The following is a 16,212-nucleotide window of genomic DNA, read 5'->3' on the forward strand; positions in this document are numbered from 1 at the left end:
TTCGGTTCAATATATTGAACATAGGCTCCATTTGCCTCGATCACCAATAAAGAGATACTCCGTCGTAAACTTGTAACAACTGTATGGGTCAAAATTTATCTCTAGAGTATTTGAACGAAGATAATATTAAGGGAAGAGTTCTCGAGTCGACGTTAGTCGAAATGACACAAGAAGCAGCAATGTCCCTGGCTGAAGTGTCGACAAGAGTCGTAGTCGAGATGTCAACAAGGGTCGAGGTCGAGGTTGAATATCGTTGATAAGAGCTGTAACAGCTAGTTTGTCAAGGTAGGATATTAAAAGAGAATATTCTAGTGGATATTCTCTACACTTGTACTATTATGGTTTCTTAGGAATATGTCCCATATATCTATATTAATATAAAAGCAAGAATACAATGTCGGTTTACAAAAATGACCTTATAATATTAAGCATAATAACTCATAATAAAAGGATATAACCGAAATTCTAGATATTAGCCTTATAATCCTATTAGTTTTAGGATATAATACTACACATTAGGAATCCTACATGATTACCTTTAGGAATCCTATTAGTATAATTACTTTCGGGATGTCTAATTCATACCAGCTTACTCTAAACATCTGAATCCCTTTTCCTGCTCATCCGAGCTTGTGACATTCTTGTCAACACCGAACCGCAGCTTTGATCCTCAACTTCCAATTCCCATACTACTCACTGCACCTAATCGTGCCAATACGCAAGAGTACAATAGTTTCATCATAACTCCTGAACCACTAATAGAATACACACTTCATCATAGAGGAACCTCTCACTTGACTCATTTCAGGAGAACTATTGCAACACGTGACTGAATTCACATAACTGCAGAAAATACAAACCTCAAGTAGTGGTCTAAACCACCAAAACTCTTACGGAATCCATCTACACATAACAGGCCATAATACTAGAATGCCTCCAAATAAAATCAATTATGGTGGCCGTCAAGCCTCGCACGTACCGCCACAAGTCACATGTATACTTAACACGCTGAAGGAACTGATAATTGCCACCATCATGCCAATTCAACCATTGCTAACCGATCCGACTTCTTCTAATTTACTCTGGACTTGCCTTAGGAATAATAATGGTTCCATTCAAAACATAACGAACCCAAATCTGTACTTATCTTGAGTGATCTCATTTCACGAGACCACGTTGTCTCAAAACCCACGAACCATCTCATACCCTCCTTGCGCGCATATTCGCATCTTCAACTGGGACACCCATTCTGATAATCCCTCTATGAATCCGAAGTTACTTTCCCCCATTCCTCCAATGCTACACCACAGACTGAAAATAACATAGAATACTCCCGGTCCCTTTCATATTCCACTGCAAAAGCTCGATACTTAACCATACTACGGACTCAAAATCTTGAGGCACCGCACTTCAACTTTTGAATCCACTAGGACCGTTGTTGAGAGTCGCCCACTCTTTCTTGGTCCCGAATATAACCAACTCCAAGGCCTTGCTAGAACATGAACACTCTCTCAAAGAAGCACCCGGCTGGATCACTTTACTTGTACTTCACATCTACACGAAGCATAAACTCTGAGTCTTCCCAAAGCCTGAACATGAATCGATAAGGCCAATTACAGCACACATTCCTCAAATCCTTTGCTCAAATTACCACTGATATTCTATTTCTTTAGTCGTAATAACCCACTAATATGCCGATAACCAGAAACCTCAAAAGTAGATAACCATGCAATCAAATTGTAGACAGGGAGGGGGGGCTCTCCCACTTAGCTTGGAGCTACCATTGCATAACTCTGGAACCCACCAAGACTCCTTATCCCCCATGAATCCCCCAAATCACTCTAAACCTTCCTCAAGGCGTGCAGTTATCCTACCACAGAACCCATATGCTACTCTGCCACTCTCCCACTTTGGTCAAACCCTCTCTTTTAAGAAACTATTCGACTTCTGTTTCCTTACACTTGGCCTTCTAGAAGTTTAACCACCGCAAGACACCTTTTTCCTCATCCTTCGCTGCCCAGTTGTTGCCTTAACTCAGAATTCATCTCCGTAGCACCCGAACCAACAGATCGCCGCCAACTCTAAACCTCCCCGAAGATCATCCTCCTTGAGCCATCAACATTAGGATTACCGATTCGATTCTAAACCACAGCACACTACGACATCTGACAGCCGCTTCCCTGGCACCATTCACAATACTCTGCCCTAAAGGCGATTTAAAGAACGCCATAACACCGGCAAACTTAACATATTCAATCAAGGACGACGACACCACATCTCGGATGAAGATTCCACCACACTTGAAGATACCAAGTCTCGTTACTCTATCAATCCAACCTGAACATTCTTAGTCCGATTGCCTTTCCTCCACAGGAAATAAAACATTGAACCACTGAATCACGCATTGAGAAAAATCTCCTTTCGATTCATTCACTGCCCCTACACGTATACAAGTATCCTACCATTACTTTAATATTGTGCGATAACAGCTCATGAACATCATAGCAATTGGTGTATAGCCCCAAAACCATCAGAAATACCGCTACTGAGCTAAGATGACAAAACACCCTTCCACAAGGCGACAACATTAGCCCAATCGAATACGCAGGGAGAAACATCCTGCTCTAAATCAGTAGTTCCATTAAAATTCCTCGATTCCAAACTTATAACAAGCGCTTCACGTCGCATAAGATCGAATAGGAAGGAAATGAAGGCATAAGCATCAAAGGAATCAAATCGCACGATAAGGAATCAAGAAGGGAAATGCTCCTATCAGTCCGATAACCTCTCAAAGATAAGTATAGACGTCTTTGTACTGATCCGCAAGACTCTACTAGACTCGCTCATGACTTGTGAGACGTAAGTGAACCTAGTGCTCTGATACCATGTTGTCACGACCCAAAATCCATTAAAGGTCGTGATGGCGCCGGACCCCGCTGTCAGGCAAGCCAAAAATAAATACTTAGTTTGGTTCTCATTTTAATATTTTTGAAATCATATTTCCTTCAATTAAATAGTAAAAGATGGAATTTACCGTGTAAATAATAATATTTTTAACAATTTCAATACAGGATAACCCCTAATCACCCCAAAATCCGGTGTCACAAGTGCATGAATATCAACTAGGAATGTAAAATAAAATACAGCATATGTCCTAAATACAATTTGGACTAAAATATATAAATACTCTGAAGGAGACTCTGCTGGCTGCGGATCGTAGTATAGAGTGCATCTCACCTAAGTCGCCGCTATAAACGTGCCTCTGCTCCCACAAGGCCACTAGGCATATATGTACCTGCACAAAAATGTGCAGCAAGTATAGTATGAGTACGTAAATCAATGCGTACCCAGTAAGTATCCCGCCTAACCTCGAAGAAGTAGTGACGAGGGATCGGCTCCGACATTTAATATGGGCTATAAATAAAATACCAATGATATAATTTAGCATGGATTACGTAGAACGGTTGCAAGCTCAATATCATGAAATAAGTAAACAATTCTTTTATTAATAAGAAATTTCCAAATTTATTTTTCATCGTTTATCATTTTGTATCTCAGACCAATGAAGCAATATCAATTATCATAAATTCCAAAGCAACCAATTCAATAATGCGCAAATCATGCTGAGGTCGTATAGACCGATCCAACATAAATATTTAAATTGTGCACTACCGAGGGTCGAACGGCACGGACCATAGATGTATCATTCTGCTACCGAGGCGTTCAGCTCGCTCCACAAAAGAAAAAACACATTAAACAACCAATTCAAGATTTATTAAGGGGCAAATATTCCAAGAATTACAAATTCACATTTAATGGTCAAGTAAATGAAGTTTAATCTTTTTACAATTCCTTTATCGAGTTTCTAAATGTTTTAAGCAATTAAATTAACAAGTAGGGCGCAACATCGCAAGTACAACAAGATATGGGTCCTAGACTATCCAGACATAATCATAATAGTAGATATGCATAAACTATCGTCACCTCGTGCGTACGTAGCCCCCATAAATAGAAGCACATAATGATTTGATTCACCTATGGGGTTAATTCCCTCGTACAAGATTAGAAAAGAAACTTACCTTGCTCCGAAATTCCAAAACCGGCTCCCAAGCCCTTCCAACAACTCAAACCAATGCCCAATGCTCCAAAACTAGTCAATAAATGTGCAAACACATAAATATATACTCTAATACTCATTATAATTCAATTTACAACAATTTCCAACTCTGCTCGAAAAGTCGATAAAAATCACCCTCGGGCCAACGTGCCCGGATTTCGAAAATTTTGGAAGATAAACATTACCCATAATCCCACGAACTCAAATATATAATTCATTCCAAATTCAATGTCAAATTTCGTGGTCAAAATCCAAAAATACCAATTTCTAGGTTTCTCTTCAAAATCCCAAATTCCTACAATTTTTCATGCTTGAATCCATATAAAAATTATGTATTTAACTCACAATATGAAGAAATCACTTAACCCATCATAGTTGATGAAGATGGCACTCCAAAAGTGCTCCAACATCAGCTCCCATGGACAACATGAAGTAGCATTGAGCCAAACCCTCGTTTTAAAGAAACACACTGCCAAGCCCGACCTTTGCACCTGTGGTCCAATAGTCGCTCCTGCGGCTCCGCATATGCGGTTCACATTCCGCTCCTACGGTCCTCACTGCCCAGCCAAGAACTCTCACCTACGGAAGCCTTTTTGCTTCTGCGGGCATCGCAGGTGCGACCTGCTCTCATGCATCTGCGCAATTATATGCACCGGCGGCAGCTGCCTCGCTCCTGCGCACTCACAGGTATGCTTCTCCAGTCCGCTTCTGCAGCTCCCCCAACTCCAGTACATTCTTGATTCTGCGAGCAATTCGCCGCACCCGCGATCTCGCACCTGCGGCCAAAGTCACGCAGGTACTATTACACCAGAAGCATTAAGCTTCAGAAATTCTTAAGTTCAAAAATCGATCTGTTAACCTTCCGGAATACACCCGAGACCCCCGGGGCCTTAATCAATTATACCAACGCGTCCCAAAATATATTACGAACTTAGTCGAGCGTTCGAATAATATCAAACAACGCTAAAACAATGAATCGCACCCCCATTCAAGCTTAATGAACTTTAAAACTTCAAACTTCTACCTTCGATGCCGAAACCTATCAAATCACGTCCGATTGACCTAAAATTTTGCACACAAGTCATAATTGATATTACGGGCCTACTCCAACTTCCGAAATTAAAATCCGACTCCGATATCAAAAAGTCCACTCCCGGTCAAACTTTCCAAAAACCTGCAAATTTTTATTTTTTGCCAAATAACCCCGAAATGACCTACGGACCTCCAAATCCACTTCTGGACGCGCTCTCAATACCAGAATTATCATACGGAGCTATTCCCAGACTCAGAAGCCCAAATGGACATCGATAGCATTGAAATGCACTTCAACCCAAATTTATGAAATCTTTCCAAAAATGCCAGCTTCCACAATAGGCATTGAAATGCTCCCGGGTCATCCAAAACCCGATACATACATACGCCCAAGTCCAAAATCATCGTACGAACCTGTTGGAACCTTTGAATCCCGATTCCGAGGTCATTTACGCAAAAATCACACCTTAGTAAATTCTTCCAACTTAAGGCTTCCGAAATGAGAGTTTTCTTTTCAAATCAACTCTGAACTTTCCGAAATTCAATTCCGACCGCACGTACAAGTCATAATACCTGAAGTGAAGCTACTCAAGGCCTCAAACTCCTGAATGACGCGCTAGGGCTCAAAACGACCGGTAGGGTCATTACATAGCAATAATAGCAAGTGGTGCACCAACAATAATATTATTGTGAGGCCACCCACTTTAGATTTGATATACCTCTTCAAATAAATTAAATAATCATCACAAATATATCAAAGCAGAGCAATGGTGCTAAATTTATAAGGAAAGCAAAATTGATAATATGGGATGAAGCACTTATGGCTAAGTGTCAAACAATCGAAATAATTGCCCGGAGTTCTAGAAATATATTTGATATTAATGAACTGTTTGGTAAAAAATTAATGGTTTAAAAGGTGAATTCTGTCAAGTATTATCAGTAGTTCCAAAATCGACAAAAACGGAGACTGTAAAAGCTATCTTGCCAAAGTTATACTTCTGGCCTCAAATGTAAAAGATTCAACTGGCAAGAAATATAAAGTAAGAATAGATCCAGTATTCAGTGTCTTCTTGCTTCGTGTCGGAAACGAAGAAGAGCATCTAATAAAAGATGATTTGGTTGTTCCTGGATACTTGGTTATTAATCCCAATGGTAATGGTAGTGCATTTAATAAGAGAAATATTTCTATCATTAGATTAAAAAGTAATTTGTGTAAATCGCACGATAGAATTAAAAAGATATCTTAGCTAGCAGAAATGAATATATTGATCAACTAAATAAAAGGTTGATTGCAAACTTTTATAGTAAAAATAAAATATTTTTCAGCTTTTGACTCAGCAGAAAATGATACCAATAATTACTAGCAAGAAGAATACTTAAATACTTTAATACCAAATGGCCTTCTACCATACATGTTTGTTGTCAAGTTTATTATTTGTTACATATGTTAGTGTCACCGTATATATAATAGACTAAATTAAAATTGATCTTCTATTGTATATAGGTTAATTTGGAAGAAAAATATGCTCATCATGCTACTGAAAAACTTAGATACGTCGAATAGCTTATGCAATAGCACACAGATGGTATATTATAGAAGTTTTGACAGTAACGTCATACATGTAAAAATTATAATACCGGTCAATGTGCTTCTAAGTATATTCTTATCCCTGAATTCAACTTTCGTCTTCTGAAACTAAGGAATATCCTTTTAAATTTGTGTAAAAATAATTTTTAGTATGTTTATGTTTTGCAAATATAATAAATAAAGCACAAGGACAAACATCCTAAATATAGGACTATATTTACTGCAATATATTTTCTTACACGAACAACTGTATGTTGCACTTTCAAGAGGGATATCAAGATCGACAACAAGAGTTCTGGTTAAGGCAGAGCAACCAAAGCCTTAGGAGAAAACATACACATACAAAAATGTCCACAAAAAAGTGTTCGTTAAGATATCATCACATTAAATACTTTTAAACTATAATACATAATTATTTAATTAACATGACAAAATTGATCATTTGTATAAGTTTTGATGATATTTTTTTATTTTAAATTCATGCATTATGCTAATGTAATAATATTTTTTGATATTTAGATGATTGTTGTATTATTAAATATAAAAAAAATTTCATTAATTAAATTTTATTGTTCCTTCATATAAATACATGTTTAAATCATCACGTGCCATTATTAACGAGCAACGCACCTTCATAGATACTAGTATAGAAAAAAGAGACAATGATAGGGACATGTAATATTCATTTGTAACACACTTTGACAAAAAGATTTGCTTTCTCTGGCTAAGATACAAACACCACATTTTCACTAAGATTTCTGTTTATATTATTCCATACTTTTTCATCAGATCCGATCATAACTCGAATATTCAAGGATTTATCTGTCATCATTGTACGTCAGGAGGAACATCCATCTATTTCATCCTTTACCGGGTGAATCATTCCTCCTATTTACTCAAATGTCATTTATTGTTATTCGTTGCTATTAAATGCTACATTATTGCTCATACTTTTTGGAACTGTTATTGCATGTTGTTATCACTATCTGACCGAACCAACAACCACTATCTGATCGAACCCATCTACTGTTTATCACACCCTTAAAAGTTGCATCTAGAGATATTATTGTTAACTAAGTTTAACCCCTAATTAATAAATTTAATTATTTGAATCAAGAGCCATATTTTTTGGTCAAACAACAACATTTTCTTATTTTTTTCTGTTTTATTTATGTCGTAAGTACATTTAGGTCCAGTTCTCTCTCTGTTTGCAAAAGGGTCGTTGTTACAACGTAGAATTTCTGTCTTCTTCGGTTTGGATCTCATTCTGATGTCTATTTGATTGAAGAAAATATATATATATATATATATATATATATATATATTAATCAAGTGAATTACCATATCTTTATCTGATTAACAAAATACTTATCAAAAGATTGAGTTTACGTTTTATCTGCTGTCGATATAAAATATATTTACGCAATCAAATTATTTAAAAGGCAATTACAATTTACTGTTAAATCTATTTAATAACCATTAATTCGTAATCAAAAATAAATTATAAGTGACATATTATTTTACAGATAATAATGTGGAAATTCTTTATACTTTCCGTATATATATCTTAAATCCAAAACAAAAAAAGTGACATAGATGGCAAAAGTCAAGCTTGTAATAAGAGTAGCTGAGTAAATGCCGCCTTCTATGAAACGAAAAACAAGTCACATTTTGACAGCGTGTCGCAATTCAACTTTAATTTTAACTCATTTAGCTATCATTCTTTTAATTATTGTTTTCCTATCGTAATTACAGAAACCTAACGGTCCAAATCTCCAACTTGCATGTCTTATCCAGTTTCTCCCATGGTGTTGTATTATGGCATCCGATGGAATAGTTACTCATTTACTTTATCAAGAAAGAAAATGAAAAGATACTGAAATGCATTCGTTACCCCATTGAAAAGCTCATTAAAAAGTTTTACCCCTAAAAACAAGAAGATAAAGAAGAAAGATTGAAAAGATATGTAATTTGTACAATAACAGATTCTAGGATTTTAGAAAGAAGGGTGAAAATTCAAAAAAGAGAATAAGCTTTCGTAAATAAGGAAAGGGTGGGGAGAGGCAAAAACCGTGCAGATTTTAAAATGGAATTTGCTCCTGACCGATATAAACAACGTATAGCTTATGAAAGATTTTATTAGTTAAGAAAAAAAAAGACTTTTGAAACATGTGGTCCTCAAAGCTTAAGGGGCAAAAACTTTGTGGAACCATAACATTTGTGTAACTATAAAAGTTTTTCTTTAATGGTAAAGTGGTAAAATGAAAATTTTAAAGTTGAATTATTTTCAAATATATAAATGTGTCATTCTTTTTTTAACGAACTAATAAGGAAAGTGTGTCATTTAAATTGAAACAGAGAGTACCTTTTAGTAGTTTTCACTGCACCAAACTTCTTTTTATAGAAAGGGTTTAATATATATACACTAGCATTTAAAATTATTTTTGCATTGTGTCTGTTAGATAACTATATATGACCATTCATAATAAGTGAGAATTGATAACTTAAAAATAAGGCAGATATTCTGTTAAAATAAGTTAAAATATACTACGGTAGTGACAAAGAAAATTTTATAATATCAACATAAATAAAAAATTAAATCACCGGTAAAGGTTATTGTGAAGTGGTAAGTATTTTTTCATCTTTAACTATAGGTTTAGGATTCGAGTCATAGTTATAGAATACATCTTTGTTATAGAGTGCTTTATCCCTTAATATAGGATTTCTCGGTGAGAATTTGAATATAATTAGGTTTCCGGGTTGAAAACCAAATAAATAAAAGTTAAATCCTTTAAAAGTTTTCATTTTAGGTCCTTAGGCAACTAGATAATTAAGATCCTCACGTGATAATGTCCAATGTCTCGATATTGGTCCTTGTCTCATCATTCCACTTTGAGTTATAAATTACATACATCCTCCTTCTCAATCGTCGTTGTCTCAGCAATGTTTGGTTGCGGGGGAAGGGTTAAAAAAAAGGGACGGGGTATTTACAACGCACTTGGTTCGTTGCATGTGAAATTTCCAGCAACTGTTTGTTTGTACTCTTATTCATGAGAAAGAAAGAATGAAAAAGGGAAAAGATATCTTTGCATGGATGATGGAGCATTAAACTTCGGACAATAAAAGGACAAGAGAATAATAAAGAATAGAGTAAGAGAACCGGATGAGTGTGCCTAAAGTGTATGTGCGGTTTGGCTCTGTCGGCAGTATTATATATATACTCCATTACTCATCAGTCATCCCATTTAGATAGTAATTTGTTAGCAGTTGAGATGGATTGATAGCCTTACTAGCTATCACAATGTCTAACTTCCTAGTTATGTTGCTCGAACTCTTTAATAATGTTGTCGAATTCGTGTCGAATTCATTAAAATTATACTACATCCATATCTCAAATCCAAGGTGTTTAAAAGACCGATTAACCAGCCAAGTGATTATGCCACTGCAGAGTCATGCAGATTTGTTCTCAATAAGTCCTAACTTCTAGACAAAGTATATATGCTGCTTTTTTGGTTTCCAAGAAAGCAAAGTGTTTACCCGAAAAACGGATAGAGTTGAATTTATGCGTAGTTCTAAGAATATGTGATATAGCTTAATATAAATCGTAAGAATAAAAGGAAATATCAAATATGGGCTGCAAAGAGTGCAAAATAAACAAAGTTGTAAAGAAGACAATTTTTAGGACTAGCACAGTTTATGAGGCTTAAAAGAGTAACTCTTGAATATAAGAGGATATGGTGCTTGGATTACAATGTGAGCTAAAAAATATCCCTTTTACAGAAATGATAACCATCCCATTTATAGTAGATGGGCCTTACTTTAAATATAATTAAAAATACTCAGCGGGAGAGCCATGATAAATTAGCTTTTCCACAATTCCTGCCAAGATTCTCTCATCTAGTGGGATTGCAACGGCTTTTGTCTGTGAGTTCGATCTTGACTCGAGCTCTCGATCTTGGCTTGTGCTCGATTCTGACTCGAACTCTCGATCTTGGCTTAAGATCGGCTCTGACTCGGGACCTTGAATTGATTTGGGGTCAATGTTGGTCGGTCTCTGGATCATAAGCTTGATAGCTTTACTTTGCATCATAGTTCGATTTGGATTTGAGCTTGATAATGATATCGAACTCGACATTGACCGGCCCCTCGGGTTCGAAGCTTGTTTGTACCATCTTTGGAACCTATCTCGAAGTCTCACTTCGATCGATTATCCTACAAACTCGATCAGACGTATGAAGGCCGAAATCTGTTTTGACCGTATACAGATAGTCCTCTCGTTTATCAGGAAGAATGTGGTGAGAAACGATATGATTTTTCAACGGCTCGATCAGATTATAAGCTGATTTTTTCATCGGGCTCGATCATGAAGTACGTGATAGTTATCCCGTCGATTTAGTCTCTCAAGGCATTTAATGCATGTCAGACGGTGGTCGGCCACCGCTGATACTGAACCGCCATTACTTAAACCTATAAATAACCTTTCCTTTTATCATTTACCACTTTTACGTCTACAATCTTTCAAATTTCCCAAGTCCCTTTTTCGTATTCTCTGGCTTACCCGCAAATATGTGATTTCTCTTTGCAAAAAGCCCCTCTTCAATTTTACCAAATCTTTGTCACTTTCTTCTATTCCTCACTTTTGAATTCGAAAATGGCGAAAACATCACAAACCATTCCTCAGAAAGAGAAGGCTTCATCTTCATAGTGTGCCGCCGATGAGACACCGGCAGAACTACGGCCTGAGGAGTGCGTTCCCGGGACGTGTGTTCTTACTTCTGATTTTAAGGTCGATAAAGGCTCATCGGTCCCTGGCCGATGTGAGCCAATATCGAGGTACATGTGTTCAATAACCGAGAAGCATCTCAAACAGCTAAAGAAAGATTGCAATTGGGATAAAAAGAAATAATAATTCCTACTTCAACAAAGATATCATCACTTATGTGAAAAAGTTTTTGAATGTGTATACTTACCCTTTCACGTTAGGTCCCCTCGATTCCGTTATTATTGATTTCTGTCGTCAATACCAAATAACCCTAGGCCAGGTCCATCCTTCTTTTTGGCGGATCTTTATCTTGATCCGATACTTTGTGAACAAAATCGAGGGGATGTCGTTCACCCTCGACCATCTTATCTGATTGTACCGTCCTCGACTTTTTCGATGAGGGTTAATAAAACTTCAGCATCGGGCTACCAAGGCTCTGTTCTCGAGCATTGAAGATGATAGGGATCAGGGCTGGATGGGCAGGTTCGTTCGAGTGAGGACCTCGGACCTCAGACCTGATTCCGACCGAAAAGATGTCATTTCCTTAGGAGTGGAATATGAAACGTAAGTATATCCTGCTGTTACTTCTTTCTATTTTGTTCTTTCATTTCTTTTCTCATCGATACTCTTCTTTTTGTGATGCAGCGGTTCCTTGGATGCCCGGAGCAGTTCCTGATCTCAAGAACTGGGTGTGAGCTCTTGTTTCGACCTCCACATACGCCGAGCACTCATGGCGTGATTTGTCAAAGGGTCGGTGGGAGGCCAAAAATCATGGTAAGCCCCTTTCTCATACTTTTTGATAATTCGAACGAGATGCTTTCCAAATATTTTAATAAAAATTTTCATATGCAGGTTTGGGCAAAGATGCGGTTTTGAGGCCCTTGTCCAATAAGGAAGAAAATTTGGCCTGTGTCCCAAAGCCGGTGAAGGAACATAAAAGGAAAAGAGCCTTTGTTCCCAAAGATCCAAAACCGAAGAAGAGGACGGCTCGTAAGCCGAACAAGAATGTCATTCCTTTGACCGTAGAATCAGTTCTGCATCTAAGGGATGAAGATGAAGAAGAAGAAGAAGAAAATGATGGGTCATCTGAGAACCACCGATGCCCTATCGGCAGTTGGATCGATGATGCTTCATGAGGATCCACCTCAAACTGAGGGTATACCGGAGAAAGATTCAGGCAGAGTCCCTAAGTTGTTGGAGATCAAAAACGCATCCCATCGGAGCCAACTGATGGGGGATATGTCCGAAGGGGGCCCTCTTGAATCCCTTCGAACCGAAGAGAATTCTCCAACTGACTCATTTGGGGCAGCAGCAATCGAAGATTCACCTACCTTCCCTGCTTTTTCCGCAGGGGTGATTCAGGAAGCCCAAGATTTAGGGGCCCTCGATCTAGACGGGTCTCATAATGGAAAGGATCCTTTTCGTGACCTGTTTACCGATATCGAGGATGTTGCCAGTAATAGTAATGAATCGGATCTTTTTCACGGGGTGCAGCAGGCTTTGAATCAGGTAAGCCTTAAAATTATTTTGTCGGTACTACCTTTATGTTTACTTTTTGTTTCTAACTTCGTTTCTTGCTTCTTTGCAGGCAGCGGCAGTTCATCGAAAAGCATGTTCTCGGTCCCAAAACAATTCGCGTCGATATGAGGCCGACCTTCAACGGGTTACTGAGGAGAGGAATTCCCTAAAACTTCTCTTAGGGCAAAGGGAAGAGGAAATAAAAGACCTCCAAACTGAGTTGGTCAAGGCTAACCGAGATCAAACCGATATGTCTGAGTAGTAATGATACTTTTAAAAGCCTATAGGCTTGATACCGAAATGATGGCTAATTTTTCGGTCTCACAGTTGCAGCAAAAAATTGAGATGATGGGGAAGCTTCGTGAGGAGGTCGACGTGATAAAAGTGGAGTCTTTGCAGTGGAAAGAAGGTATGGACCGCTTTGCTACATAGAAAGAAACTGCTCAAGCCCAGTTATCATCGACTGAAACCCAACTTCAAAGAATGAAGGAAAAAGTCCTGGTTCAAGCAAGAAGAATAGAGGAGCTCGAGGCTCGGTTGGCCTCCAAACTTGCCAAGGCCAAATCTGATGCCGAAAAGGCAAAGGCCGATGCGGATGCACTCGTGGCCGTCTATCGGGCCGATGCTGAAGCTGCCTAGATAGAGGCAAGAGAAGCAGCTAATACTACCGACACTCGAGCATACTGGGTCGCTAAACTTGCTAAGTGCCGATCTCGGAGGGAGACCCTTGAGGAGATCCACGCTCGAGGTTTTGATCTTGCTGAAGAGATAAAAAGGGCCAAACAACTCTAAGCTGATGCTGAAGCCTTGGCTTCTGATGGTGACGATGACGGTGATGATGATGGTAGTAAGAGCGGGTCCGAGAACAGGGGGCCTGTGGAGAAGAGACCGCTCTCGGTGATAACCTAAAAGCTAACCCCTTAGTTTCTATGTTGCAATTAATCATGTAAACAATCTTTGTATATATATACAAATATCTTTTTTCTTTTACTTTCTTCCGCTTTCTTGCCTTTTGAAGATTTCACTCATGCCTTGAGAATATTTTCATAAGGATTTAGGCAATTTCATCGAATTCGGACTTCATAGCCTTTATGACCGAGTGAGTGTTTGCTCGAACTCAAAATAAAAGTAGCCCGTAGGCTTAGTAGTCAAGTGTATGTTTCAAACTCGAAATAATGTAGCCTGTAGGCGTAATGGTTGATTGAATGATTTGAACTCGAAGTAATGTAGCCTGTAGGCGTAATAGTCGAGTGAATGTTTCGAACTCGAAGTTATGTAGCCCGTAGGTGTAGTAGTCGAGTGAATGTTTCAAACTCGAATTAATGTAGCCTGTAGGCGTAGTAGTCGAGTGAATGTTTCGAACTCAAAGGAATGTAGCCCGTAGGTGAAGTAGTCGAGTGAATATTTCGAACTCGAAGTAATGTAGCCCGTAGGCATAGTAGTCAAGTGAATGTTTCGAACTCGAAGTAATGTAACCCGTAGGCATAGTAGTCGAGTGAATGTTTCGAACTCGAAGTAATGTAGCTCGTAGGCGTAATAGTCTAGTGAATGTTTTGAACTCGAAGTAATGTAGCCCAAAGGCGTAATAGTCGAGTGAATGTTTCAAACTCGGAGATTTATCTCAATCCTGTTTGTGTAATAAATCTCGAAATAGAGGAAGTTTTCTTGGATATAATATATCGGTAAAGAAGAAAAACTTTCTTTGCAAGTCATTATACATGCGTTCATGTTTTGCGTCAGGGCTCGGGCCAACTATATGAGCATGGTTCGTTTTGACCATTTGGCTCTTACTACTTTTCCTATTGTGAAATAACTTTCTTGCATCAGAACTTGATATATTTGAGGGCTAAGGCCCCCTCAGTATTCGAGGTTGATTGTAAAGAGGCCTCGGATACTGTCGTATTGTTTCCGAGAACAGCATGATCATTGGTTGCCTCATTAAAAACCTTGCCGAAAAACCCATTTGGGATAAAACCGGTCTAAGGGAAAAAGAGTGTAACGCGTGCTTTCAGACCTAAGTCTTCGTATTGAAGGATCCATCTTAGATCCTGATCCGACTTCTACAGGGGTTAGTTTTGAAATGTAAACGATTACGGAAGGGTCGTACCTTAGCAGTAGTATCGTTTTAGATGCGACACATTCCAATTGCTTGATAGTTGTTTGCCGTTTATAATGCCGAGCTTGTATGATCCATTTCCGACATTTTCGAGAACCTGATATGGTCCTTCCCAGTTCGGTCCTAGTTTTACTTCATTTGGATTTCGGGTATTGAGGGTGACTTTCCTTAGCACTAAGTCCCTGGGCTTAAAATGGCGGAGCTTGGTTCTTCGATTATAGTATCTTTCGATTCGTTGCTTTTGGGCGGCCAATTGGACGAGAGCAGCTTCTCGTTTTTCGTCCAATAATTCGAGGCTGGTGTTCATAGCCTCGTTATTTGATTCTTTTGTTGTATATCGAAGTCTGGCACTGGGTTCACCGACTTCGACTGATATCAAGGCTTCGGAGCCATATACTAAGGAGAACGGGGTTGCTCCCGTACTAGATTTTGATGTCATTTGATATGCCCAAAGGACTTGAATGATAGTTTTGTTCGTTGATTCAGCCTGTCCGTTACCACTTGGGTGATATGGCATTGATAATATCCTTCTTATTTTGTGGTCCATTACCACAAAATTCAGCCTGTCCGTTACCACTTGGGTGATATGGCATTGATAATATTCAGCCTGTCCGTTACCACTTGGGTGATATGGCATTGATAATATCCTTCTTATTTTGTGGTCTTCAAAGAATTTCGTCACTTTGCTGCCGACAAATTATTTCCTATTGTCACATACTATTTCGGCGGGTATCCCGAATCGACATACGATATGATCCTAGATAAAGTCAATAACCTCTTTCTCTATTACTTTCTCGAACGCCTGTGCTTCAACCCATTTAGAGAAATAATCAATCATAAATAAAATGAATTTAGCTTTACCTGGGGTCGATGGCAGAGGGCCGACGATATCCATTCCCCATTTCATGAATGGCCATGCGGATAGGACTAAGTGAAGTTGCTCTCCGGGTTGATGAATCATTGGCGCAAACCTTTGACATTTGTCACATTTTCGAACAAATTCCTTTGCATCTTTGCCCATATCGATCCAATAATACCCTGCCCTGATTATTTTTTGGACTAATGAATCGGCACTGGAG

Source organism: Nicotiana tomentosiformis, chromosome 9, assembly GCF_000390325.3.
Source record: "Nicotiana tomentosiformis chromosome 9, ASM39032v3, whole genome shotgun sequence".
NCBI lineage: Eukaryota > Viridiplantae > Streptophyta > Magnoliopsida > Solanales > Solanaceae > Nicotiana > Nicotiana tomentosiformis.